We start from the raw sequence: 23,635 nt of genomic DNA, 5'->3' as shown, positions 1-23,635 counted from the left end.
CTTTGCCCTATATGGATTGAGGAACAAAGCAAGGACACTAATTTGCAAAAAAGAACGAAGCGAGCTGAAAGAATGAAGAAAAGCAAACCTGGTGATCGCCAAGTCCACTTGTCAAGTCGCCGAATGGCTACTTGACCGCCTAAAGTTCCAGTGTGCCAAGCCCTGAAGGAAAGAGCCAAGTTGGCGAGAGAAAGGACCAGTCAGCGGATCACCGAGTGGTTCCGTGATACAGTGTTGGATCACCCAAAGTTACAGACCTTGAGGATGCTGAAGGCTAAGACAGAAGGGCGATGGAAATGACCAAAGGGAGGATCGCCGAGTGGTTTGTAAGCCCGACTTACTTCGCCGAGTGACTCTTTGCAACACATTTTTGGCGACTATAAATACATTTTTGAACATTCAATTTATCTAATATCATAATATCTTAAGTCTATCATTAAGTTTTGAACCATGAGACAAGTTTTCTCTAGTTTTCCTTATCTTTGAAGAATTAAAATTTTTCACTTTTGAGAAATTAGAAGTGGGTCTTTGAGATTCTTCGAATTGGACCATTGTAAAGACAAAATCAATCTTACCCAGTTGATGGAAACTCAATTTGGCAACGATTTTTATCTTTTTATAATGTCTAGCTAAAACCCCAATTCTTGGGATGTGATTATGTGATTATGGGTTGATTTAGTTTATGGGTATTGTTAATTGTTAGTTTAAATGCTATTTAGAAGTGACTTCAATCATTAATTGTGGTTTAATTTAAGAATTGTAGTTGCAAATGCAGTTCTACCCTTGTGTTTTTGGCTTGCCCAAGAGAGATGTTTTAAAACTAAGATTATTGATTGATGATCTGTGGGTATTAGGTTGTCATGGGTTCAGCTCGAGAGAGTGAATCCTAAACCCAATTCCACATATTCAGCTCGAGAGAATGAATGGACTAAGGTGTGGGTAGCTCTTATTTGCATATTTGTCGATGCTCGAGAGAAATCAACTTGATTCGGGGTAAATTGTTCGAGAGAAAGTTTACCTCCTCTATATTCTAGCTTACTCACTAATATCTAGCTATTTTCTAATAGTTGCAATTGCCCATTTGTCTATATTAGCCTATAATCGAATCACATCCCAAGAACCCGTCTCATTATTGCTATTTCGTGTTGTTCACCACTGTTTGTAGTTGATAATTTCAAACCAAAACCCCCTTATTTGACATTTTTGTTACCCCCTGATTTGAATGATATCTTTATTTGATAATTTCTATTCATATGACTGATTTGACCATGTTCACACTTTACTATTGAATCTTAAACACGAACCACTCCCTTTGGGATTCGACCCCAACTCATTTAGTTGGGTTATATACTAATTAACGATCGTTGACACTTAGAATTGGATGAAGTGTCTTTGATAGCATTATTCAATCAGTAGTCAAGTTTCAGTTTCCAAATGAACTCATCCTAGAGTGTAAAGGGGGGAATTTTATGCCTATGAGTCAGTTTGTTTCTTGTCTTAAAGCTGGAAAAATGATTTCTAAAAGTTGCATATATCAACTTGTTTGGGTGAAAGATATGGATTTAAAAACCCCTACTATTGAGTTTGTCCCCGTTGTTAATGAGTTTCTAAAAGTGTTTCCGGATGATTTACCTCGTGCTCCTCCCGTAAGGTAAATAGACTTCGGTATTAACCTTCTCCCAGATACACAACCTATCTTTATTCTTTCTTATTGTATGGCTCCAACATAACTCAAGGAGTTAAAGGAGTAATTGAAATATTTGTTTGATAAGAGTTTCATCCAGCCAAGTTTCTCTTCATGTGGTGCTCTAGTTTTGTTTGTTCGAAAAAATATGGTTCACTTCATGATGTGTATTGACTAGCAGTAATTGAACAAGGTCATCATTAAGAACAAGTATCATCTTCCAAGGATAGATAATTTGTTTGATCAACTACAAGGAATAAGTTACTTCTTTAAGATCGACCTCCGATCGGGTTACAACCAATTGAGGGTGAGGGAAGATGACATTCCAAAGACAACTTTCCGAACTCGGTAGGTCATTATGAATTTTTGGTAATGTCCTTTGGCTTGACTAATGATCCTCTTGCATTTATGGATTTGATTAATAGAATGTTTAGAAAATACCTAGATATGTTTGTGATTGTGTTTATCGACGATATCTTGATTTACTCAAGGAGTTAGGATGAGCATACCGATCATTTGAAGATTGTATTGAATGTTCTGAAGGACCAATAACCCTTTGCAAAGTTTAACAAATGTGAGTGTTGGTTAAGATCCGTGGCTTTGCTTGGGTCACATTGTTTCTGGTAAGGGTATTAAGATAGATCCTAAGAAGACGGATGTGGTTAAGAGTTGGCCTAGACCTCAATCCCCTTTGGATATTAGAAATTTCTTGGTTTTGGCTGATTACTATAAAAGTTTTGTTCAAGGATTTTCTTATATTGCTTCTCTATTGACGACGTTGACCCAAAATAAGGTTAAGTTCATATGGTTTGAAGCATGTAACAAGAGTTTCCAAAAATTGAAAGATAGACTTACCTCTGCTCCGGTGTTGACTTTACCAGAAGGATTCAATGGATTGTTGTTTATTGTGATGTTTCAAGGGTTGGACTAGGGTTTGTCCTGATACAAAATTAGAAAGTTATTGCTTATTCTTCACGACAACTTAATACTCCCTCCGTCCCTATTTACTTGTCCATATTTCCTTTTTTAGTTGTCCCTATTTAGTTGTCCATTTTGACAAATCAAGAAAGGACAACAAATTTTTTCCTATTATACCCTTATTTACACTTCTTGAAAATTGTAAAAGTGTATGTTGTTTCCCTCCAATTTATTTCACTTTAATTCAAATAAGTGGTTGTAATTTTGAAGTGAAAAGTTGTCATAAGGGTAAAATTGTAACTTCACTGTGCTAATCATTGTTGCCTTAATCTGTGTGCCATTTCTAAAGTGGACAACTAAAAAGGGACGGAGGGAGTATTCATGAAAAGAACTATCCTACCCACGATTTATAATTGGCGGCGGTTGTTTTTGCCTTAAACATTTTAAGGCATCCATGTTGATGTGTTTACCTACCACAACAGTTTGCAATATGTGTTTAAGTAGAAAGATCTAAATATTCACTGAAGGAAGTGGCTTGAGTTACTAAAGGATTATGACATGAGTGTCCTCTGTCACCCTGGTAAGGCAAATGTGGTGACGGATGCTCTTAGTTGGTTATCAATGGGTAATGTTGCTCATATTGACAATGGTTAGAATGAACTGGTTAGAGATGTTCATAGATTAGCCCAGTTGGGTGTTCAGTTGGTTGACTCCACCAAAGGCGGTGTGATGGTCCATGATGGTTCAAAATCGTCTTTCGTGTCAGATATGAAAGCCAATCAAGATCTTGATCCAACTTTGGTTGAATTGAAGGAAGCGGTGCTTGAGAAGTCTATTGAGGTCTTTTACCAATTGGGAAATGGTGTGATGTATCAAGGTCATTCGTGTGATCCCAATGTTGATGATTTGAGGGAGAAAATTCTATCATAAGCCCATAGTTCTCGATATTCCATTCACCCGAAAGCCAACAAGATGAACCATGACTTATGGGAAGTCTATTTGTGGAATGGGATGATGAAGGATATTGCATAATTTGTGGCTAAGTGTCCAAATTGTCAACAACTGAAATTTGAATATCAAAAGGCGGGTGGTTTGTCTCAAGATAATAGTATTACTACTTGGAAGTGGGAAGATTTTAATATGGACTTCATTGTTGGTTTACCCCACACTCGGCAACAACATGACTCGATTTGAGTTATTGTGGATCAAATGAAAAAATTGGCTCATTTCATTCCAGTCAAGGTTTCTTGAAAAAATATGGTAGGGGATGTAGATCTTCTATAGGTTTGTTTGAAGTGGGAGAAGTTGCTTTGATAGGTCCTGAGTTGGTACATGAGGCTATGAAGAAAGTTCAGCTTATTAGAGAAAGGTTAACAACAGCTCAAAGTCAACAAAAGTACTATGCAGATGTTTGAAGAAGAGACCTTGAGTTTAATGTTTGTGATTGGGTCTACTTGAAAATCTCACCTATGAAGGGTGTGATGAGCTTTGGAAAGAAAGGGGAGCTTAATTCCCATTATGTGGGCCCATATCAGATTTTGAGGTGTTTTGGTAAAGCTGCTTATGAACTTGATTTTCCTAATGATTTGGCATCGGTAAATCCAGCTTTTCATGTCTCATTGTTGAAGAAATGTGTTAGATATGCGACGTCTATAATTCCTTTGGGAGGTTTGGGAGTTAATGAGAATCTTTTTGACGAAGAGGTTCCAGTTGAGAATTTGGACAGACAAGTTAAGAAGTTGAGAAATAAGGAGGTTGCTTTTGTTAAGGTTCTTTGGAGGAAGGAGTTAGTTGAGGGTGCAACTTGGGAGGTCAAGGACGATATGATATCACATTATCCTCATCTCTTTCTCTCTGACCCCACTTTAGCTTGAGGTATTTAGTTCCTCATGGTCCATCCTTATGTCTTAGTCATTCTCATATTTGTTCATGCATGCATACTCATGAAAACTTGATTTTTAGAATATAAGTTGACTTGATTGATTTCTGCATGTTTATGTGCATTTGAGTATGAGTTGCATATAGGGCTTATGGAATGACGTTTTGAATATGCTTCGACTAGAAGTTGATTTTCCTCCTCGGACATGTACATTTATGTGATTGCATTCATGTTGGGCTGTTAGATCTAGTTCCTACCCTACTTATGATGTCTTGAGTCCCATTCAATGACGAATGTTCACAAGGAGGAGATCTTATAACACCTTGGATTTGAAAACAAGGAAAATTACAAGTTTTCTAAAACTGGTGTCTGCACCGACGGATCGTAGGTTGACTTACAAGCCGTCGGTGGGAACCGTAGGTTGAAACCTTTAATAATTTTAAAATGTCAAGTCCCAGGACCCTTTTACAGTTCACCAGGATGGTCCGTCATTTAATGTACGAGTCGTAGACAGGTCTCGTAGGTGAGTCTCAAACTTAGTGAAATTTTTAGGGTCAAAGTTGGGACTTATGGTTGGTATGCACGTTCTGTAAGTTGACCTATGGATCGTACACGGGTCTCATCGTTTGAAGGTCTAAATTCAAGTCTGAACCCCTATAGTCGACCAAGACGGTCCGTAGTAAGACCTACGAGCCGTAGGTCTGATCCGTCGGTGAGGGCTCAACAAGTATTTTTAAGGGCATTTTGATCTTTTTCCTAATCATTGTAGCCCAATACTATGCCATTTTAAATCCTAATCACAGACCCTATACAAGTCATTTAAGCCTAAAATCTAACTACACTAAGTCATTCTTAAAATTCCCCCAAATCCCTCCAAGTTCTTCCCCAATATTTTATCTCTCTAGAAGCTTGAAGAAGAATGTTAGGGTTTCAAGATCAAGTTTTCAAATTCACCATGTATTGCAATTTTTTGCATCAAGTTATGATAGTATTCACCTATGGAGTCCTTTCCTCCATAGGGTTCCTTAATTCTCCAATTTTACAAGTTAGTTGCTCCAATTAAAATTTAGGTTTTATTCAATTATGGGTTCTTTTCAATTATTATCTAATTGATTGTTTTATGTCTTTTTATACATGAATTGAGATAATTACATGTTTTTAAGTTGAATTCATAAAAACCGATGCATGATCCATGATTTCTAGATTTTGATCATATAGTGAAGCTTTGAACTATGAAAGATAAATTTATGAAGATATGTATGTTTCTTTATGAAATTGATGAAAATGATTTAAGGTTGCTTTGAGAGTAAAGCTGCGATGTTGTTGTTATTGTTATTGTGAAAATATTTTTTTACATAAAGAATTCATAAGGTCGAAAGGTTTCCTCGCCTAAGATTAATCAAGATGTAAGGAGTTATTCTAATGAAATTTGGCTTGGATTGGCTACTTTATGTGCCCTTCCATGGATGATAAGACAAGTGGCGATTACCCATTTCCTCTAATTGTAAGGCAAGTTAATATTAATGACTATTCTGTGGGATATATGCTTAGCACCAAGGGGACAAGTGACGATTACCCATGTCCTATAAATCATGTGCCACCATTGGATGATTGTCTTAGATAGACATTAGTTAGTGGATCCACCTAAACTTTTCAGTTTTCATGGTTCTTACCTTGGAAAGTAAGGACATCTCTTTTCAGTGTAGGAGAGACACCGGATTCCATGTTATAGGTCACATGGTATATGTCTATTAAAGGAAAATCTCCAACAATAATGAACCAAGGTTACTTTCTAAGAGTATCCCAACTGTACTTTAAAGATGTTTAGCTTGCATTGACCATGTTTATGACTTATGTTTTATAAGATGTAATTTTATGATTTAGCTTTGTCATCGCACGTCATATAAAGTCCCTTTTAGCATGATTTCATAACTCTTATGCATTTCTATCATACGTGGTACATTTCATGTACTAACACATACTTTTCCTATATTGTTTTACTAATGTAGGGTCCCACGCTCCTACCTCTCATACTCGTGGCTAGTGATCCCATATAGAGATTGAAGATTGATGAGTCCTCATGTTTCGAAGACTGAAATTCTTTTATTGCTTTCATGTAATTTATTTTTGAGTTTTGTATGTGTATGGGTTATGTCTCAATCACTCCTTTGATGTAATAGATGGCTTTGAGACTTATGTTAGACTTCCACTACTTTTGTTCAACTCTTTTATTTGAAATACTATTTTTAAATCACTTGCTTCTATTATCTTGTATGATGTGTGCTAAGTGGTTTGTGTATGGACTCTCGGGGTCTTATACGCCATGTCACGTCTAGAATGTACTTTGGGTCATGACAATAAATCATAAAGGAAATTACAAATTTCTTTAAAGCAATTGAACTGATCTACTACTTGTTTCTCACCTCAACACTATAATAATGATAGCAAATCAGTCACACTACTTTAGGTTGTGAATGTATTTAATGTGGAATTCAAAAGCTTGATAAGAAATGAATCTTTTTACATGAGCAACTCATGGTTTCTTCTTGGACACCGAGGCATTTGATCAACTATTCCTATTTCATTTTCTCAAGTTATGATATAACAAATTGTAACCCTCTAACCTATTTCAACACATGGTCCATGTGTAAAAGGGTATTGATTAAATTTTGGACTTGACCCATTAACTATTCGAATATATTAATTATTTAATAAACATATGTCAACTAAATACTCGTAGTTACCGAATAGTTCAAAATTTTCATTTTAAATCTTACGGAAAGAGTCAAAATAGTGCTAGTGCTCAAAACAATTTAGCAGGTCATTACATCGTCTACTATTAAACAAACGTTCGTCCTCGAATGATAAAAGAATAAAAGTAATTGAATGCTTAAAACAAATGTGGATATCTGATCTACTTGTCCAACTCACTCTCCCAATTAGCCTCTTCAACCCTTCCTTTGAACCTTTTCTGAAATAACTTCTTTCGGCCTCAACTTCTAAATTTTTCCATCCATGTTAGTTACCAGCTTCTCCTTAAAACTAAAACTCTAATCAAGAAACACTGAATCTCATTGAATCACATATGCACCATCCTAAATGAAACTTCTTCAATATTGAATTATGAAATATAATGTAAACTGCTTACACACCAAGTGACAAAGCAAACTTTTAGCCACCTCACCAATACGTTGATCAATCTCGACAAGGACAATATATCTCAGGCATAAATCATTCTACTTTTCAAATTTTATCACAATTTTCATAGGTGTAACCTTCAATAGAACCCGCTCTCCCATCATTAACTCTATATCATGAATCTTTCGATCTGTATAAATCTTTTGCCTACTCTGAGCCATGATAAGCCTATCATCCCCAATCAACTTAACCTTATCCAAGGACTCCCTAACAAGTTGTGTGACCCACGTCCTAACCTCAAATGCATCAAACCAACTAACTAGAGATCCACATCTCCTAGCATACAATGCCTCGAATGGTGCCAATTCAATACTCGAATGATAAATCTTGTTGTATGCAACTCCACTAAAAGCAAATATGTATTCCCAATAACAACCAAAGTGATCACACACACCCACAACATGTTCTCAAGGACCTCAACAGTCCGTTCAGACTGACTATCAGTTTGTGTTTGCAAGGATGTACTATGATCCATCCGAGTCCCAACTCCTTGTTCATAGACCGCCAAAAATGAGATATAAATTATGTGCCTCAATAAAAAATAATAGATCTAGGCACCCCATTAATCAAACTATCTCCCGAACGTTAAACTGGACTAACTTCTCCAAATTATAATTAGCCAGAATCGGCACGAGATATGTAGACTTTCTCAAACAATCCACAATGACCCAAATAACATCAACCCTTACCTAAGGTTCGTCGCAACCCTACCACAAAGTCCATAGAATCATTTCTCACTTCCACTCTAGTATGGGTTTCCTTTAAATATCACCTCAATGCTTTCGGTGTTCATTCATCATTTGCTGATAAACTATACATCTTAGTAAACCTCGGATGAATTATATACCTTAAACTATGTGCATACTCCATGATCATTCTAGTCAACTCACCTGTCCGACGAACATAAATACGATCTTTTATCCTCAAAACTCCTTCACCATCAAGAATTGTCTCATTGGCTTCTTCATGTAACACCTTGTCTCGAATATAACATAAATCTCCATCATCAAACTGTGAAGCTTGAATCCAATAAGGACGACCCCACCTCTATGTAAGATAAAACTCTACCAAATTTCAAAGTATCAAGTCTCTCAAAGCTATTGACTAAGGACTGGATATCCATAGCCCAAGAAAGCTCACCCACCTATAACAAAGCTAAATTCCCTATACCTACTATATGTCTCCTTCACGAATCTACAACCACGTTCGCCTTATCCAGATGATAAGAAATATTGATGTCATAGTCCTTGGGTAACTCGAAATTATCTTCGCTGCCCCAAATTGATATTTCTCTAATTTAATATATATTAGAGACTGCTATGATCCTTGAACACCTCACAATACACACCATAAAAGTAATACCCTCAAATCCTCAATGTGAATACTACAATTGCCAACTCCAAGTCATCTATAGGATAATTCTTCTCGTGAACCAGATCCAGCTGTCTCGAAGCATAAGTTATTACCTTCCCCTTCTACATCAACACAAAATCAAGATCAATCCAAGAATAATCACAATATATGATAAAATCCACTCCCTCCATCAGTAGAGTCAAAATTAGAGTAGTAACCAATAAAGTATTGAGCTTTTGAAAACTCACCTCTCACTCATCAAAAAACTAGAAAGCCACTTCCTTCTAGATCTATCTAGTTAATGGGAATGCAATGGATGAGAACCCCTCCACAAATAACCGATAATAACCTGCAAGACCTAAGAAACTATGAATTTCAATAACTAAAGAAGGTCTGACCCAATCAAACTGTCTCAATCATTTTAGGATCCACCATAATACCCTCTTTGGACACTATATGTCCCAAGAATGCTACCTAACTAAGCCAAAACTCACACTTTGAAAACTTTGCATAGAGCTTCTTCTCCTTCGAAATTTCAAGCACAATCCTCAAATGATGCTTGTGCTTCTACTACTACGAGAATATATCATCTATGAAGACAATAACAAAGGATTCCAAGTACGATCTTAACACCCCATTCATCAAGTCCGTAAAAGTTATTGGGGCATTAGTCAACCCAAAATCCATAATCTAAAACTCATTATGGTCATAATGTGTCTGAAAAGATATCTTAGAAATCTCTTCCGCCCGTTGGTCAACAACCAACTAAATCTATACTTCTTCACTACTCGTACAGCTAGCCTTGGTCAACTGTCGATAGTCAATACGCATAAACATATAGCCATCAAGCATTCTTCACAAATAACACTGGAGTACATCAGAGAGATACACTCGGCCTAATAACCCCTTGCTATACAAATCCTGCAACTGCTCTTTCAATTTCTTCAATTAAGACGTGTCATACGATAAAGAAGAATGGAAATAGGCTGAGTGTCTATTTCTAAGTCAATACAAAAATCACTATCATGATCAGGTGGAAGATCTGGTAGCTCTGTTGGAAAGACCTCTAAAAACTCACTCACCAGTGGAATACACGCTATCATAGGAGTCTTCACACTCGTTTCTCGAATACGCGCCAAGTAAGACAAATATTCTTTCTCCACTAAGCGACATGCCTTAATAAATGATATTACCCTTTTTGAACGGTGACTAAGAAAATTTGTCTACTCTACTTTAGGAATATCAGGCATAACTAATGTAATTGTCCTAGTATGAAAATTCAAAATTGGATGATAAGGAGATAATCAATTCATTCCAAGAATTACATAAAAAGTCCATCACATATAAGTATTTCAAATGCACTTGAGTATCATATCCCATCAAAGTAATGATACATGATCGATATACTCAATTTACCACTATGAATTCTCTTATAAATGTAAAAATATGTACAAGAAAATCAAGCTACTCACATACCATGTACAACTCGAATGACAACCTTCTTGCCCTCACACTACTTAGATCTCACACATCAAATCATCTCTAACTCCTTGGAAATATCTACAACTTTCTTAAATGAAACACCAGAAGCAGAAACTTGAGAAACCCCATACAAATCAGAATAATCACCCCTTAACAAACCTTCTAACTCTCTAGCCTCGGTGGGAGATATCATCAAAGAGTGCCTAGGAAAGGCAGGGAATTTAACCTTACACTATGTGAATAACATACCATCTTGCTGCAAACCCTCAAACTCTGCCCTCTTGCACTCCTCTCACTGCGTGGAATAACTTATCCAGAAACACCTGAGTAAACTAAGTCCATGATAATGGAGGTGATTCAATTGTCCTATTATTAATGTAATATTTCCATCATTGTTTGGTAGGGTCAATCACTTGAAACACGGTGTATCCATAGGACGCCACTAATCCAAGATTGTGCAACCTTTCACAACATCTAGACTATAAACTCATACACATCCTCATTCAACTCACCATTATAGGTTGAAGGATTCATCATTCTGAACATGTTTTACTCATTATTAATCATGACATACCTATTAGCCAAATGTAGTGCAACACAACCTCTAACTTGACCTCACCCCCTGCATCTACCTCATTCATTAAACCCTAGTAGTGGGTGGGAATGTAGGGTAGGTACAATCTCCTAATCTTTGATCACGAAAGCATGGGTCCTCATTATTTGTGAGAGAGTGAGAGAACAAGAATAAGATTACAAGAAAGTCAAGTGCATACGATAAAGAATGAAAGATTAGAAGTTTCCAATATGTCAATAACCTCTTAAAGATAAGTATGAACGTCATTATACCGATCCGCAAGACTCTACTAGACATTTCTCTTGTACTCGTGAGGCCGATGAACCTAGGGCTCTGATATCAAATTATCACGACCCAATATTCATATGTCGTAACGACACATATGTTCCTAACTGGTAGATAAGCCAATCTTCTAGTTTTACAAATTTAACTAAATAATTAAGGTGGAAAGATAAATGACAAGTAGAATATCTCAAACACTAAGTTATTCATAAGTACAAATATGGAAAGCTAAAATACCACCCAAGATTTTGGTGTCATAAGCATAAGAGCTTCTAAATACAGTACAAGTCTGAAACTAAAATGACAAGTCTAAACGTAAGAGGAATCTTGTCTGAATACTAGAATAACATAATAAATAATTAGATAGAGGGAGGTGTGGGCTGTAGAACTACTAAATAGCTCATCACAACTCCAAGATACTCCAAACTCAGACTAAAGAAATGTTGCACGAGATGTCCTCGTATTCAGAATTGAATATGCACTACAAAAGAGTGCAACACGTGTAGTATGAGTACGAAACTATGTGTACCCAATATCTCATAAACCGACAACGAAAAAATAGTGACATGAGTAAATAAGAAAATCATTCTTTAATTTTACAAGTCTATATTATACTTATCAGTCATATTTCATCAAATAGGGATAATCACATATCACGTAATGTCCAATCACCCAATAAGCATATAATCAAATACAAATAAAAGATGTAATAAGATGCAATGAAATGCAACACCATGAAAGGATATGCCTCAGATGCCAAGTACTCTTTCAACCGTATATACATGATACTTCTCAAAAATATATTGAGAGTTCATTACCCATGGGGGACTTGTGAGGTCCATATACTGAAACGAACGATTTCCATGTGTATGTGTAGACGATCTCAACACATTATCATAAAATCAAACAATCCCAACACGAATGATCTCCACGTACCCAACTTACAATCATAACATCTCATAATCCCCATCACAGACGATCTCTACGAGCCCAATATATACTCAATCTCATGTCAATGCATGTGCACAATATGATTTCAATCAAAGGAGATGATGATGCATCTCAATCAATCAAATATTGGTATGATATATAATCACCTCAACTATCACAAATATACGGGTTCGATAAACAAAAAAAATCACACAAAGAAATTAAGTCAATAATACATCAGTTAATGCCCATATGTATTGACATTCTCGGATTACAACCTGTCATTCTATAGTAATAAATTTTCCCTTTATAACACTAGTACTCATATCAATTCCTATCACACCATTGATTCGAGACCCCCATCTTTCGCCCTTACCTATTGTCTATTCTATTTTTAATCTTTAATTAGAAAAATGTTCTTTAATGAAGTTTGAAAGTCTTATCAGACCTTGAATGTTGAAAACGTGTCATGAATCCTCAAGATTTTACCTTTCCCTTTCGTAAAACTTTAGAATGTTCCCAATCTATCAAATATGTAATATCTAAGTTAGTCCATAGACACCCATATTATTATAGGCCTAGCCTAGATCCAAAACTCACCCTAGTCTATAATTAAATTCATAAATCTTTGTGCCAACTAAATATGTCAAGTCTCATATTCCTAAATTTTAAGCCTTGAGTTAAGTCTCTATTCCTCTAAATATATGAATTTAATTGTATTCATATAATACAATGCACGTAATATTTAATCACACAACTCAATATATCAAAACTTGAATCTTAATTTGATAATTAAATAAATTAAAATCAACCCACTAATTTAAATGCACTACGAATGCAACCTAGTTGCCATCTATTCTGTATAATGTCTAATTTCTAAAAAGTTTACAGCTGAAATGCCAACCATTGGCATGATTGTCCAATGATTGGCTTTAAAGCTTGCCCCCCACTATAGGAGGGTCCCATTAATCAGAAAGGAAAATGCAAATATCTTTAAAGCACTACTACTTGTTTCTCACCTCAAAAATATAATAATGATAACAAATTATCCACACTGCTTTAGGTATGTTGAAGCTATGTTATGTATGATCATTATGAATATGGTAAGTTATGATGAAATATGATCTTATGAATGTATGCATGAAGTAGGTTGCTTAATGTGGTACTTGGTTTTTGATAGGGTTATGGGATCCTATCCTTTGCATTGCACTAGTATTGCTTGGGTTGTTTACATGTTGGGATGATAGCATGTTGGTTTGGCTTATGATGTTTACCTTATGTGCATAATGGGTTTTTACTTGACAAAAGCATGTCTTTAACTAAAATGTCCTTTTATGCATGCTTTAATAATTTTTATGCATAGTAGTCATACTTAGTACGTGTGTTGTACTAACCGGTATTTTCTTCCCTTTTCCCAAACAATGTAGGTTCGGGCCTTTGACGAGATTCAAGGCTATTTCTCAAGATACTTGGATTTGCTTCTCCAAGTGTGTGAGTCCTCAAGTCCGAGGCCAAGACCCTTATGTTCTAGCTTTTTTAGTCTTTTGCTTATATTGAAAGACATTGTTGTATTTTTCTATTCTAGACTTCCTATTGGTGTAAGGGCTAAGTCCCAATTTTTATACTCCTGTGTCTAGATTGTATGTTGAGACAAAGTTAGTTTCTATTTTTCATATATGAAGGGAGGTAGAACTTCCAAAGTAAAAGTTTTAATTTTTCCGCTATTTTTCTATGATATATGCAATGATGAATGCTAAGGACTTGTATAAGACCTCTGAGAGGTCGAGTACGTCGGTAACGACTAGGGGGTGCTCCCGGGTCATTACATACATATAAAGTAGTAATATTTTAAAAAATGAAATAATAAATAATTTAACAACAATATGCAAAAATCAAAAAATTGATAATATTTAAAGTTTGCTCACACGATATTAAGCAAAAAAAAATTACTATGATTAATAACGATGAATTTATTATTCATCACTAATAATTATTATAATCATCAAATATTTCTATTCATTTTGTCATTCCCATTTTTATTGTTTCTTAAAGTTTTTCATCCTAATTTAAGTAAAAATATTATTATAATTAGTTATGATGAATTTACAACCAAATAAACTTTAAAAATATTTATTCCATCCCGCAGCCTAAATCAACCCTAATTTCTCAAAATTCAACTATTATATTTTAATCGATACCTATATAATAGGAGAGACGAAAATGATATTTTCATATGTTCATTTTTATCACTTTATTTTTATTTATTTTTTAATTTTCATTGTATCATCACATAAAATCTTTCCACATATATTTAAATTTAAGATAATAATTGATGTCAGTACTTTCAAAATTTTGAATTAGAATTTATTTAAAATGAATTGTCATATATATTTTCACATTGTACTCATATTAGTATGTTGGTTGTGCTTATAACTTTTCAACTTTATCTAATTAAAATATTAAAAAATTATTTATATAGAATTACTTTTAAAAATTTAAAACTAAATTCGAATATTATTTGTCAGTATTAAGTTATACGTATTTCTAAAGAATAAAATCTACAACATATTTGAAAAAGGCTAAACAAATCCAAAAGTTTATAAAATAAACTAAAAGACTTAATAGAAGATTAACCTTTTTTTTCATCTCTCAAATTTTTATTTTGCACTAAAAATAGTTTATTTTTATGTGGTATAATATTAATTTGATTATAGTGTTTTTTAATTAATTATTGAAATTCATTTTTTTGTGAATTCTTATTTTATGAAATTAAATTTGTTATGAATATAGAGAAATTTGTAGGACAGAACGAGAGAGGAGTGTGCTAAAAAGGTTGCAACATGCTTAACAAATTATATTCAGATTTTTGCTAAAAGTAGAGTCAATATTTTTAATACTATGTTAGATTGATTTATGAACTTAAATTTTAATTAATTAGCACAAATATCAATTCAACACACATCTTGTATGCTATTAATCTTCATTATACTAGGAAAATGAGAAGTTGTTAGAATAATATTTGGTGTCTTCATTATACACACACATGCAGTACTTCTGTTACTCAATGATAATTTATATTAGTTATTTTTAAATTAAAAAAATATTATATTTTAGAAAATTTGCACAACACGCGGACACGTATACTAGTATAATTAATTTTCTTTCCTCTTATTTCTCAAATCAGGCCCACATTGAACTAAATTTTACTCCACTATATGGTGAAAAGGAAAAAAAAAACCTCATTACCCACTTTCTCCTCTTTCTAGGTTTTTACCCAAAATCCCTCCTTTCTCTCTTGTGTTTTTCACCATTGTTCTCTCCTTTTCTTGTCTAAGAAAATCACCTCTTCGAATTTTCTCCACTTTGTTCAAGAAATCTCACAATTAATTCAAAAGATTTCACTCATTGACAAAGATAAATACATTGTCACCAAATATCTTTTGAGATTTTCCTCTTTTATGTAGTTTAGATTTTTCGTCTTTTAAACCGTAATGTTTAATTTTTTAATGATTTTGTTTTCATATTCAAGATATAGTAGATTGTAGTAATCTACATTAGCATTCATATATCATATATTGTTTGATTTTTTATACATTCATATATAATAATTTCGAATTTTGCTTATAGGGTTTTAGGTTTTGGGAAAACATATGATTGTCACTATAATGTCTGACCCATTGTTTGATTCAATCGGAAAAATGTTGTAAATTCGGATCTATGTATGGTTTTAAAGGAACATATCAGACGACGAAGAAGAAAGAGAGAGTCAGAGAAGAAGGTTGCAAAAATTGTATTCATATTAATTTTTATTTTTCATCTATTCTTCTTTTACTGAGCATTTGTATTTTTATTAAGAACATCATAATTTTTTTTTTAATTTGTAGTCATTCTATGTATGCCAAATGGATTTGTACTTCTTAAGCATAGATGTGTCCTTTTCTTTCACAGTCAATTTGTATTTTTTTTTAGAATATTGTATCCTCCCTGAACAGATTGTATTATTTTCACTATGTATGCTATTTTTTTTCCAGAATCTTGTATCATTTCTTAAATCGTATTCATATGTAATGATTAGATTATATTTTGATACAATTAGTAATATTTTTGTAATACAAATAAAAGAAATATATATTTTCCCGTCATGTAATACAATTTTGATCACTAAAATATTATTTTTAGTTGTCACTATGAAAGTAAAATACATACATAACTCAATCATGAATACCTTTCTGTTATGTGAATGTGAATCTTTATTTATGGATGATTTTGTATTTAATTTTTGTGGAATACAATATAGTTATGCTGATAGGGTCATGTATACTTGATCATTTTGTATTTCACCGATTATATCGAAGTTTCAGTTGAGAATTCCTTCTCCAAAGTTGTTTGTCAACGAAATTTCATACCCGTTTTCAAATCTTCTTCCCAAACAGAAGGATTGAAAGCAACTCAACTGAATTAATACATGAATATGAAGTTAAAATCAATTAAGACTTATAATAATATATGCAATAAAAGCAATATGAAAATTATATACTTTATTTTGTGGGAAATTTCTCTAACCGACAATCATTACTATGAATCTAACAATGACACAATATTTGGCCCACGTTGCAAGGGCCATTATATACCTTGTCGGGGTATAGGATGCTACTGTAACTATGGATACTCTAATAGGCCTTCTCAGAGGTAGTTAGGAGTCACACAATGAATCAGCATGATCCTATCCTACGCTGGTTATGTATTTTTATGGGACTTAAGTTAAAATAGACTCTTACTCAATTCGGTGCTCGATACTACTCCCAAACATTTAATATTTGTTATGCTCAATCACATTTTATAAAGAAAGGGACTATAACTTTACTTTTCACTTTGCTTTACCAAGTACTTTTCTGAAGCATCAATTATACTCTTTCTCTTTCTCAACTGTCAAATAGTACATATGAGATTATTTGATTCTTCCTTTAAAGATTCTTTTTCAAAACTTGCATTTAAAACGTTCACTTATGGACTTATCTTTCAAGTTCGAAAATTGATATATAAGAACTGAAAACTCTTTATACTTTTCTAAAAATAGTGCTATTATTCCCGTAAAATGATACACTCGGAACCATTAAAGTTCTCTTAAAACTCTTGAAAAAACATGTCTTTAGGTTGTAGTCATGAATATTGTGATCTGATCATTGATGACTCGAGAAGTCATACTGCATAAACATTGATGACATATCTAGATGTATGACATATTTGGATGTCATACAACTTAAACATTGATGACATACTCGGATGTCATACTAATCATGAGTCATAGTTCTTTTGTTAATGTGAAAATATTTGTGTTCCCTTAAATTCTTCTAAAAAGATACTCTAAAATACTGTTGAACTCGGTTTAAAATTTAAAAAATCAATGCATGGAAATAAATACACAAAGACTTTCAACAAAATATCATCAACTAGGATATATGTGAAATAAAATCATGAACGACAACTAGTAATCTCAATGCATAAATATCATAATCTTATGATTAAGAAATCAGAACTCTGAATAAGAATACAATTTGAATTCAGGGAAAAATTTGAACTTTAAATAGAAATTAGATTTAACTCTTACTGACTGAATTTAGATGTAGGGCGTGAGGAAGAATTAGTCCAACACTATGAATAGCCTTACATTCTTGGAAGAACAAGGTTGTTGAAGAATCTTGAAGAAGAACTTGATTGGTAGCCTTGAAACCTTGCTTGAAGGAAAATAATCAAGAAAACTTTTTTTAAAATTCTTGAATTAGTTTTCTTAAAAACCTTATGGCCAAGAATTAAGCTATCTATTAATGATTCATAATTGTATGAAGGAATTTGAGTTGGAGGAATGAATTTTTTTGGAGAAGGACTTACCTTGAAAAAGAATTGAAACAAGCTTGCTTGAAAATCTTATGCCTTGATTTTTCTTAGGATTTTGTCTTAGGGTTTGAGAGAGAAGAGAATGAAAATCTTATTTTTTCGGATCTTTTATGAGTCAAGAAATCCATTTTGGGTTTTACTAGGGACAAAAGGACAAAAATGACCATTTTAGTATTATTTTTTTTCCATCGGCTAATTCATCACTGCACTGTATCAGATAAGTAAAATGATCATACCTATTTACTCAGAACTCGGATTGACGCATAATTGGTGGCATTAGAAAGAATAGTCAAATACCTTTAATATGATCGGTTATGAGCCACATAAATCTTTATATTCTGAGAGATGTGGTCGTTTGAAGTTGACGCAAATAGAATCTTATATCAAAACTTAATTGGTAAGGAAGTTTTCAACTCAACTTTGTGCTAGGGGATTCTTAAGACCTTAATTCATCTCCAAATTTATTCTCATACTAAAGAATCGACCTTAACACCTAATCATAATTTAAGAATCATCTGACATGACCTTATATGTAAATGAAGAATAGTTCAGATCTTAACTTGAATTTTTTGGGGTGTAACATATAGTGTGCCTGAGAAACTTGCAATATGCCCCAAAATTACATTGAGCTTGAGAATCACAACACATTGTGTTTGAGAAATTACATGTGCTCGATAAATTGCATGCACTCAAAAAATTACATTGTGGCCGAGAATTGCATTATGCCTGAAAATTTTATTTGCACTGAGCCCGAGAATTGAATCTCCATTGAGCCCAATAATTGCATTAACATTGAGCCCAAGAATCATATTGTGTCTAAGAAATGGCAATATTTCCGAGATTTGTATTTTGTCGGAGAATCGCATTAACTAAATATCCGAATTGCATTGAAGAACATATATACTCTCTTTTTAATTATTATTTATTATTTTGAAGGTCATCATCTAAAGGTGTCATTTTCATGACCTACGAATTTAACTTGTGCTTATCATGTTACGAAGTTTTCATCGTCTAGAGGCGTCATTTTTCATGGCTTGCGGACATCATTTCATGACCTAATGATTTAATTACTGCTTATCATGTTTCAAAGGTGTCATTGTCTAAAGACATCATTTTCATTGCCTGCGTACATCATTTCATGACCTAAGGATTTAATTTATGCTTATAATGTTATGAAGGTGTCATCATCTCATCATTCTATGGCCTATATACATCATTTCATGGTCTATATACATCATTTTATGACCTAAGGATTCAAATTTTACATATCATGTCCCTAAGACATCATGGCCTAAGACGTCATCCTTACCGTCTTAAGGCAAATATCTGTCACAATCCAAAAATGGACGTGATGACACTCGTCTTATCCCACCAAGAAAAGTTAACCTAAAACTCAACCATTATAATAAAATGCGAAAAATTTATAATAAACTCAAAAATACCCCCCAAAATCTGGTTGTCACATGTACAAGCCTCTAAAGTATTACAATTGATTCAAAAGAAAAACACAAGTCTCAAATGACATTGTTTCTAGAATAGAACAAGATCATAAATATGAGTAAGAAGGTCTGCTAAAATGACAAGCAGCTACCTCACAAACCTCCATAAAAAGCCTCAGACAAGGAGAAGAGAAAATATCACAAAGGTCCGGGATAGTAACCTACAAAAATGTAGAAGCAAGGGGTGAGTATCAAACCACACGATACTCAGCAAGTAAACTTCTAAACACAAGCTAAGGGAATAAAATACGGGTACTACTTACACACCCACCGAACCTCCACAGCTACAACCTGCATAAAACTAGCTCAACCTAATAGTTCACAATTTACATAGCACCCAGCTCAACAACAATCGCTTTAACAAATTACATATCCTCAACAACAAACTCAATATTCATCAATCACAACTTCCACAAAAAAAGGCACTCACAATATCAGCAACACACAAGAACAAGTTAATCAAATAGAGGTAATCAAATATCAAGTACTTTCCAACCACCAATAAAACACAAAATCATCAAGAATGAAGGTTGTCATGGGATGCAATGCAATATGACACCATGAAATGATATGCCTCACAATACCAAGTACTATCTCAACCGTATATACATGATACTTCTTAGAAATACATTGAGAGTTCATGACCCATGGGGGACTCCCGAGGTCCATATACTGACACGGACGATCTCCACGTGTCTATGCAGACGATCTAAACGCACTATCATAAATCAAACAAATTTCGCATGGACGATCTCCACGTGCCCAAATTATAATTTTAACATCTCACCATCCCCAGCACGGACGATCTCCACGTGCCCATCTTATAGTCAATCTCATCTCAATGCATGTGCACAATATGATTTCAAAAAAAGGGATGATGCATCTCAATCAAATATCAATGTGATATGTAATCACCTCAGCTATCACAAGTATACGGGTTCAATAAAGATCACAATTACACATAATAAATCAAGTCAATAATATACCATCTAATACCCATATGCTTTGGCATTCTCGGATTACAATCTGCATTCTATAGTAATAAACTTTCCCTTTATAACACCGGTACTCATACCAATTCCAGCCACACTATTGGTACGAGACCTCCATCCTTCGCCTTTATCCATGATCTATTCCAATTTTAATTTTTTTATTAGAAAAATGTCCTTCAACGAAGTCTTCCAAACAATTCTCAACACATCACACACAAACAATTAATCACATTGACTTTTATTACCCCTTTTTCATCATTAGAATTAATCAATGTGGACAAGTCAACCCATCACCAAGTCTCATTACCCCCAAACATATATTACAAGGAAATACACGAATTTCATACACTTAACAAGGGTTTAGAAATCCACTTGCCTCAAATAGTTGAACGATCAATTCGGGAGTTGAGCCTGCCCTTTCGTTGGACTTCCAAATCAATACAATCTATTGGAATAAACAATCACAATAAGATTTCAAAACTAACAACACTCATACTACTATGTGTCTAGTCTAGACCCGAAATTCACCAAAAATTATATTCAAGTTCATAAGTCTTGATCCCAAATAATATGTCAAGTCTCATATTTCTTAAAATTTCATGCTTAAGATTAAGTCATAATTCCCCAATATCATAAATCTAATGATATTCATATAACATAATAACCTAATATTTAATTAGGTCTATCAATATATCATAACTTTAATAATAATGTCATATCATATTTCTAAATTACAACAGAAAGCACAAAGGTAAAATATGCGTCCAGCATCAACTTGTACGTTTACTAATTAACTATCACTATTCCTCACTTAAATTTCCCAAAGATCACTCACTGTCCAATGATTACCAACTAATCATTATTCAATGATTGCACCCTTAACCCATTTTTCCCACTCATAGTTCAATTTATATATATATATATATATATATATATATATATATATATATATATTGATTTTAGTCAACCCACCTTCCTTAATTATCTTTCATAACCAATATAATATTAATTCTAACAATCATTGCTGCTCGTTAATTAGAAAAGAATAAACAATTGCATCGATATTAAGGGTGTGCTTGGTAAGAAGGAAAACATTTTTCGGAAAATGTTTTCCAATTTTCTCATGTTTGGTTGGGCTAAATGTTTTGGAAAATGTTTCCCAAATCAACTCATTTTCCTCAAATTTAAGGAAAATGACTTCCCTTCAAAACTTAAGGAAAACATTTTCCAAAACTCTCTTCGAACTTCATATTACAATTATTTTTTTGTTGAAAAAATCAATTTATTTTGTCCCTACCCTCAAACCCCCCCCCCCCCCCAAAATAATAATTTTAAAGCTTGTTTTTAAATTCAATTTTTTTACCCCACCCTCACCCCTACCCCCACCCTCTCCCAAAAAAATATTAAAAATTGTTTTTAAAAGATATTTCTAATTTCAATTTTTTATTTTTTTACCCCCCACCCACTACCCTCCCCCATCAACCCCCTATCAGCCCCCCAACCCCCTTCAAAAAGAAAAAAAATTATTTTCAACTTCAATTTTTTTATTTTTTCATCCCGATCCTCGATCACCCACTCCCCTCTCCGGTCACCCCTCCCCCCCCCCCCCCCCCCGCAAAAAAAAAAATTGAGTTTATTTTTAAAAAATATTTACAAATTCAAAATTTCATTTTTTCACCCTACCCTCGACCCCCCACCACCTCCTACCCAGCCCCCCAAAAAAAAAATTTAAGTTTGTTTTTAAAAAATATTTTCAACTTCAAAATTTCATTTTTTCACCCTACCCTTGACCCCCCCACCCACCCACTTCCTACGCAGCCCCCCACCCCTGCCAGCCCCGCCACCCCCCACAAAAAAAATTAAGTTTGTTTTTAAAAAATGTTTTCAATTTCAAATTTTCATATTTTCACCCCTAGAACTCCATCCACCCACCCCCTACCAGCCCCCCACCCCCCTCCCCAAAAAAAATAAAAAATTTCAAGTTTGTTTTTAAAAAATATTCAATTTCAAAATTTCATTTTTTCACCCCTACCCTCGACCCCCACCCACCCATCCCCCTACCAGCCCCCCCACCACCCCCAAAAAATAATTTTAAGTTTGTTTTTCAAAAATATTTTCAATTTCAAAATTTCATTTTTTTCACCCCTACCCAGTCCCCCCACACCCCACCCAACCCCTACCAGCACCCCCCCCCCCTTATGCCCAAAAAAAAAATTTAATTTTGTTTTTAAAATATTTTTTTAACTTCAAAATTATTTTTTTTCACCCCAACCCTCGACCCCCCTACGCACCCCCTACCAGCCCCCCACCCACCCCCTACCAGCCCCCACCCCCAAAAAATCTTTTTCGAAAAATAATTTTACTCACCAACCAAACATGAGAAAATAAGTCAAAAATCAATTTGTTTTCCAGGAAAATATTTTCCTTCATACCAAACACACCCTAAGTTATGATCATTACTTGAATGAAGTGCATTTGTGCGACGGCGGTGAGTATTCCCCCGACCTTTTTCCTTTTTCCTTCTAAAATAATTATGTACTACTAAACTGACAAACTCTACTAACTTATTTTAATAAATAATTATGGACTTAGTTCATTAGTCACAAACTAAAATTAATTATTTAAAATCACCCGTCAACTTAAACAATTGTAATTAACAAATAGCTTCAAAAAAATTTCAAACCAACTTCATCGACGAATCAAAATTGACTCAGGCAACTATTGGAAGGGTAATCTTTATGATAATTTTCAAAAATAATTTTCCGGGTCGTTACAATATCATGATCTAAATGAAAATTTGTATCTTGTTTATAATTTATTCTATCATTATCTGATACATATATATGCTCTAATCATTTCATTTAGTTATATCATGTGTTACAGGCAGCAAAGCGTGACAAATTACAAGCAAAATCACTCTCACTCTCATATACCACTTCCATACTTACA

This window comes from Solanum verrucosum, unplaced genomic scaffold, assembly GCF_900185275.1.
Source record: "Solanum verrucosum unplaced genomic scaffold, falcon-dt-bn FXZP01000023.1, whole genome shotgun sequence".
Classification (NCBI taxonomy): domain Eukaryota; kingdom Viridiplantae; phylum Streptophyta; class Magnoliopsida; order Solanales; family Solanaceae; genus Solanum; species Solanum verrucosum.
Note: the sequence above shows the minus strand (reverse complement) of the source record.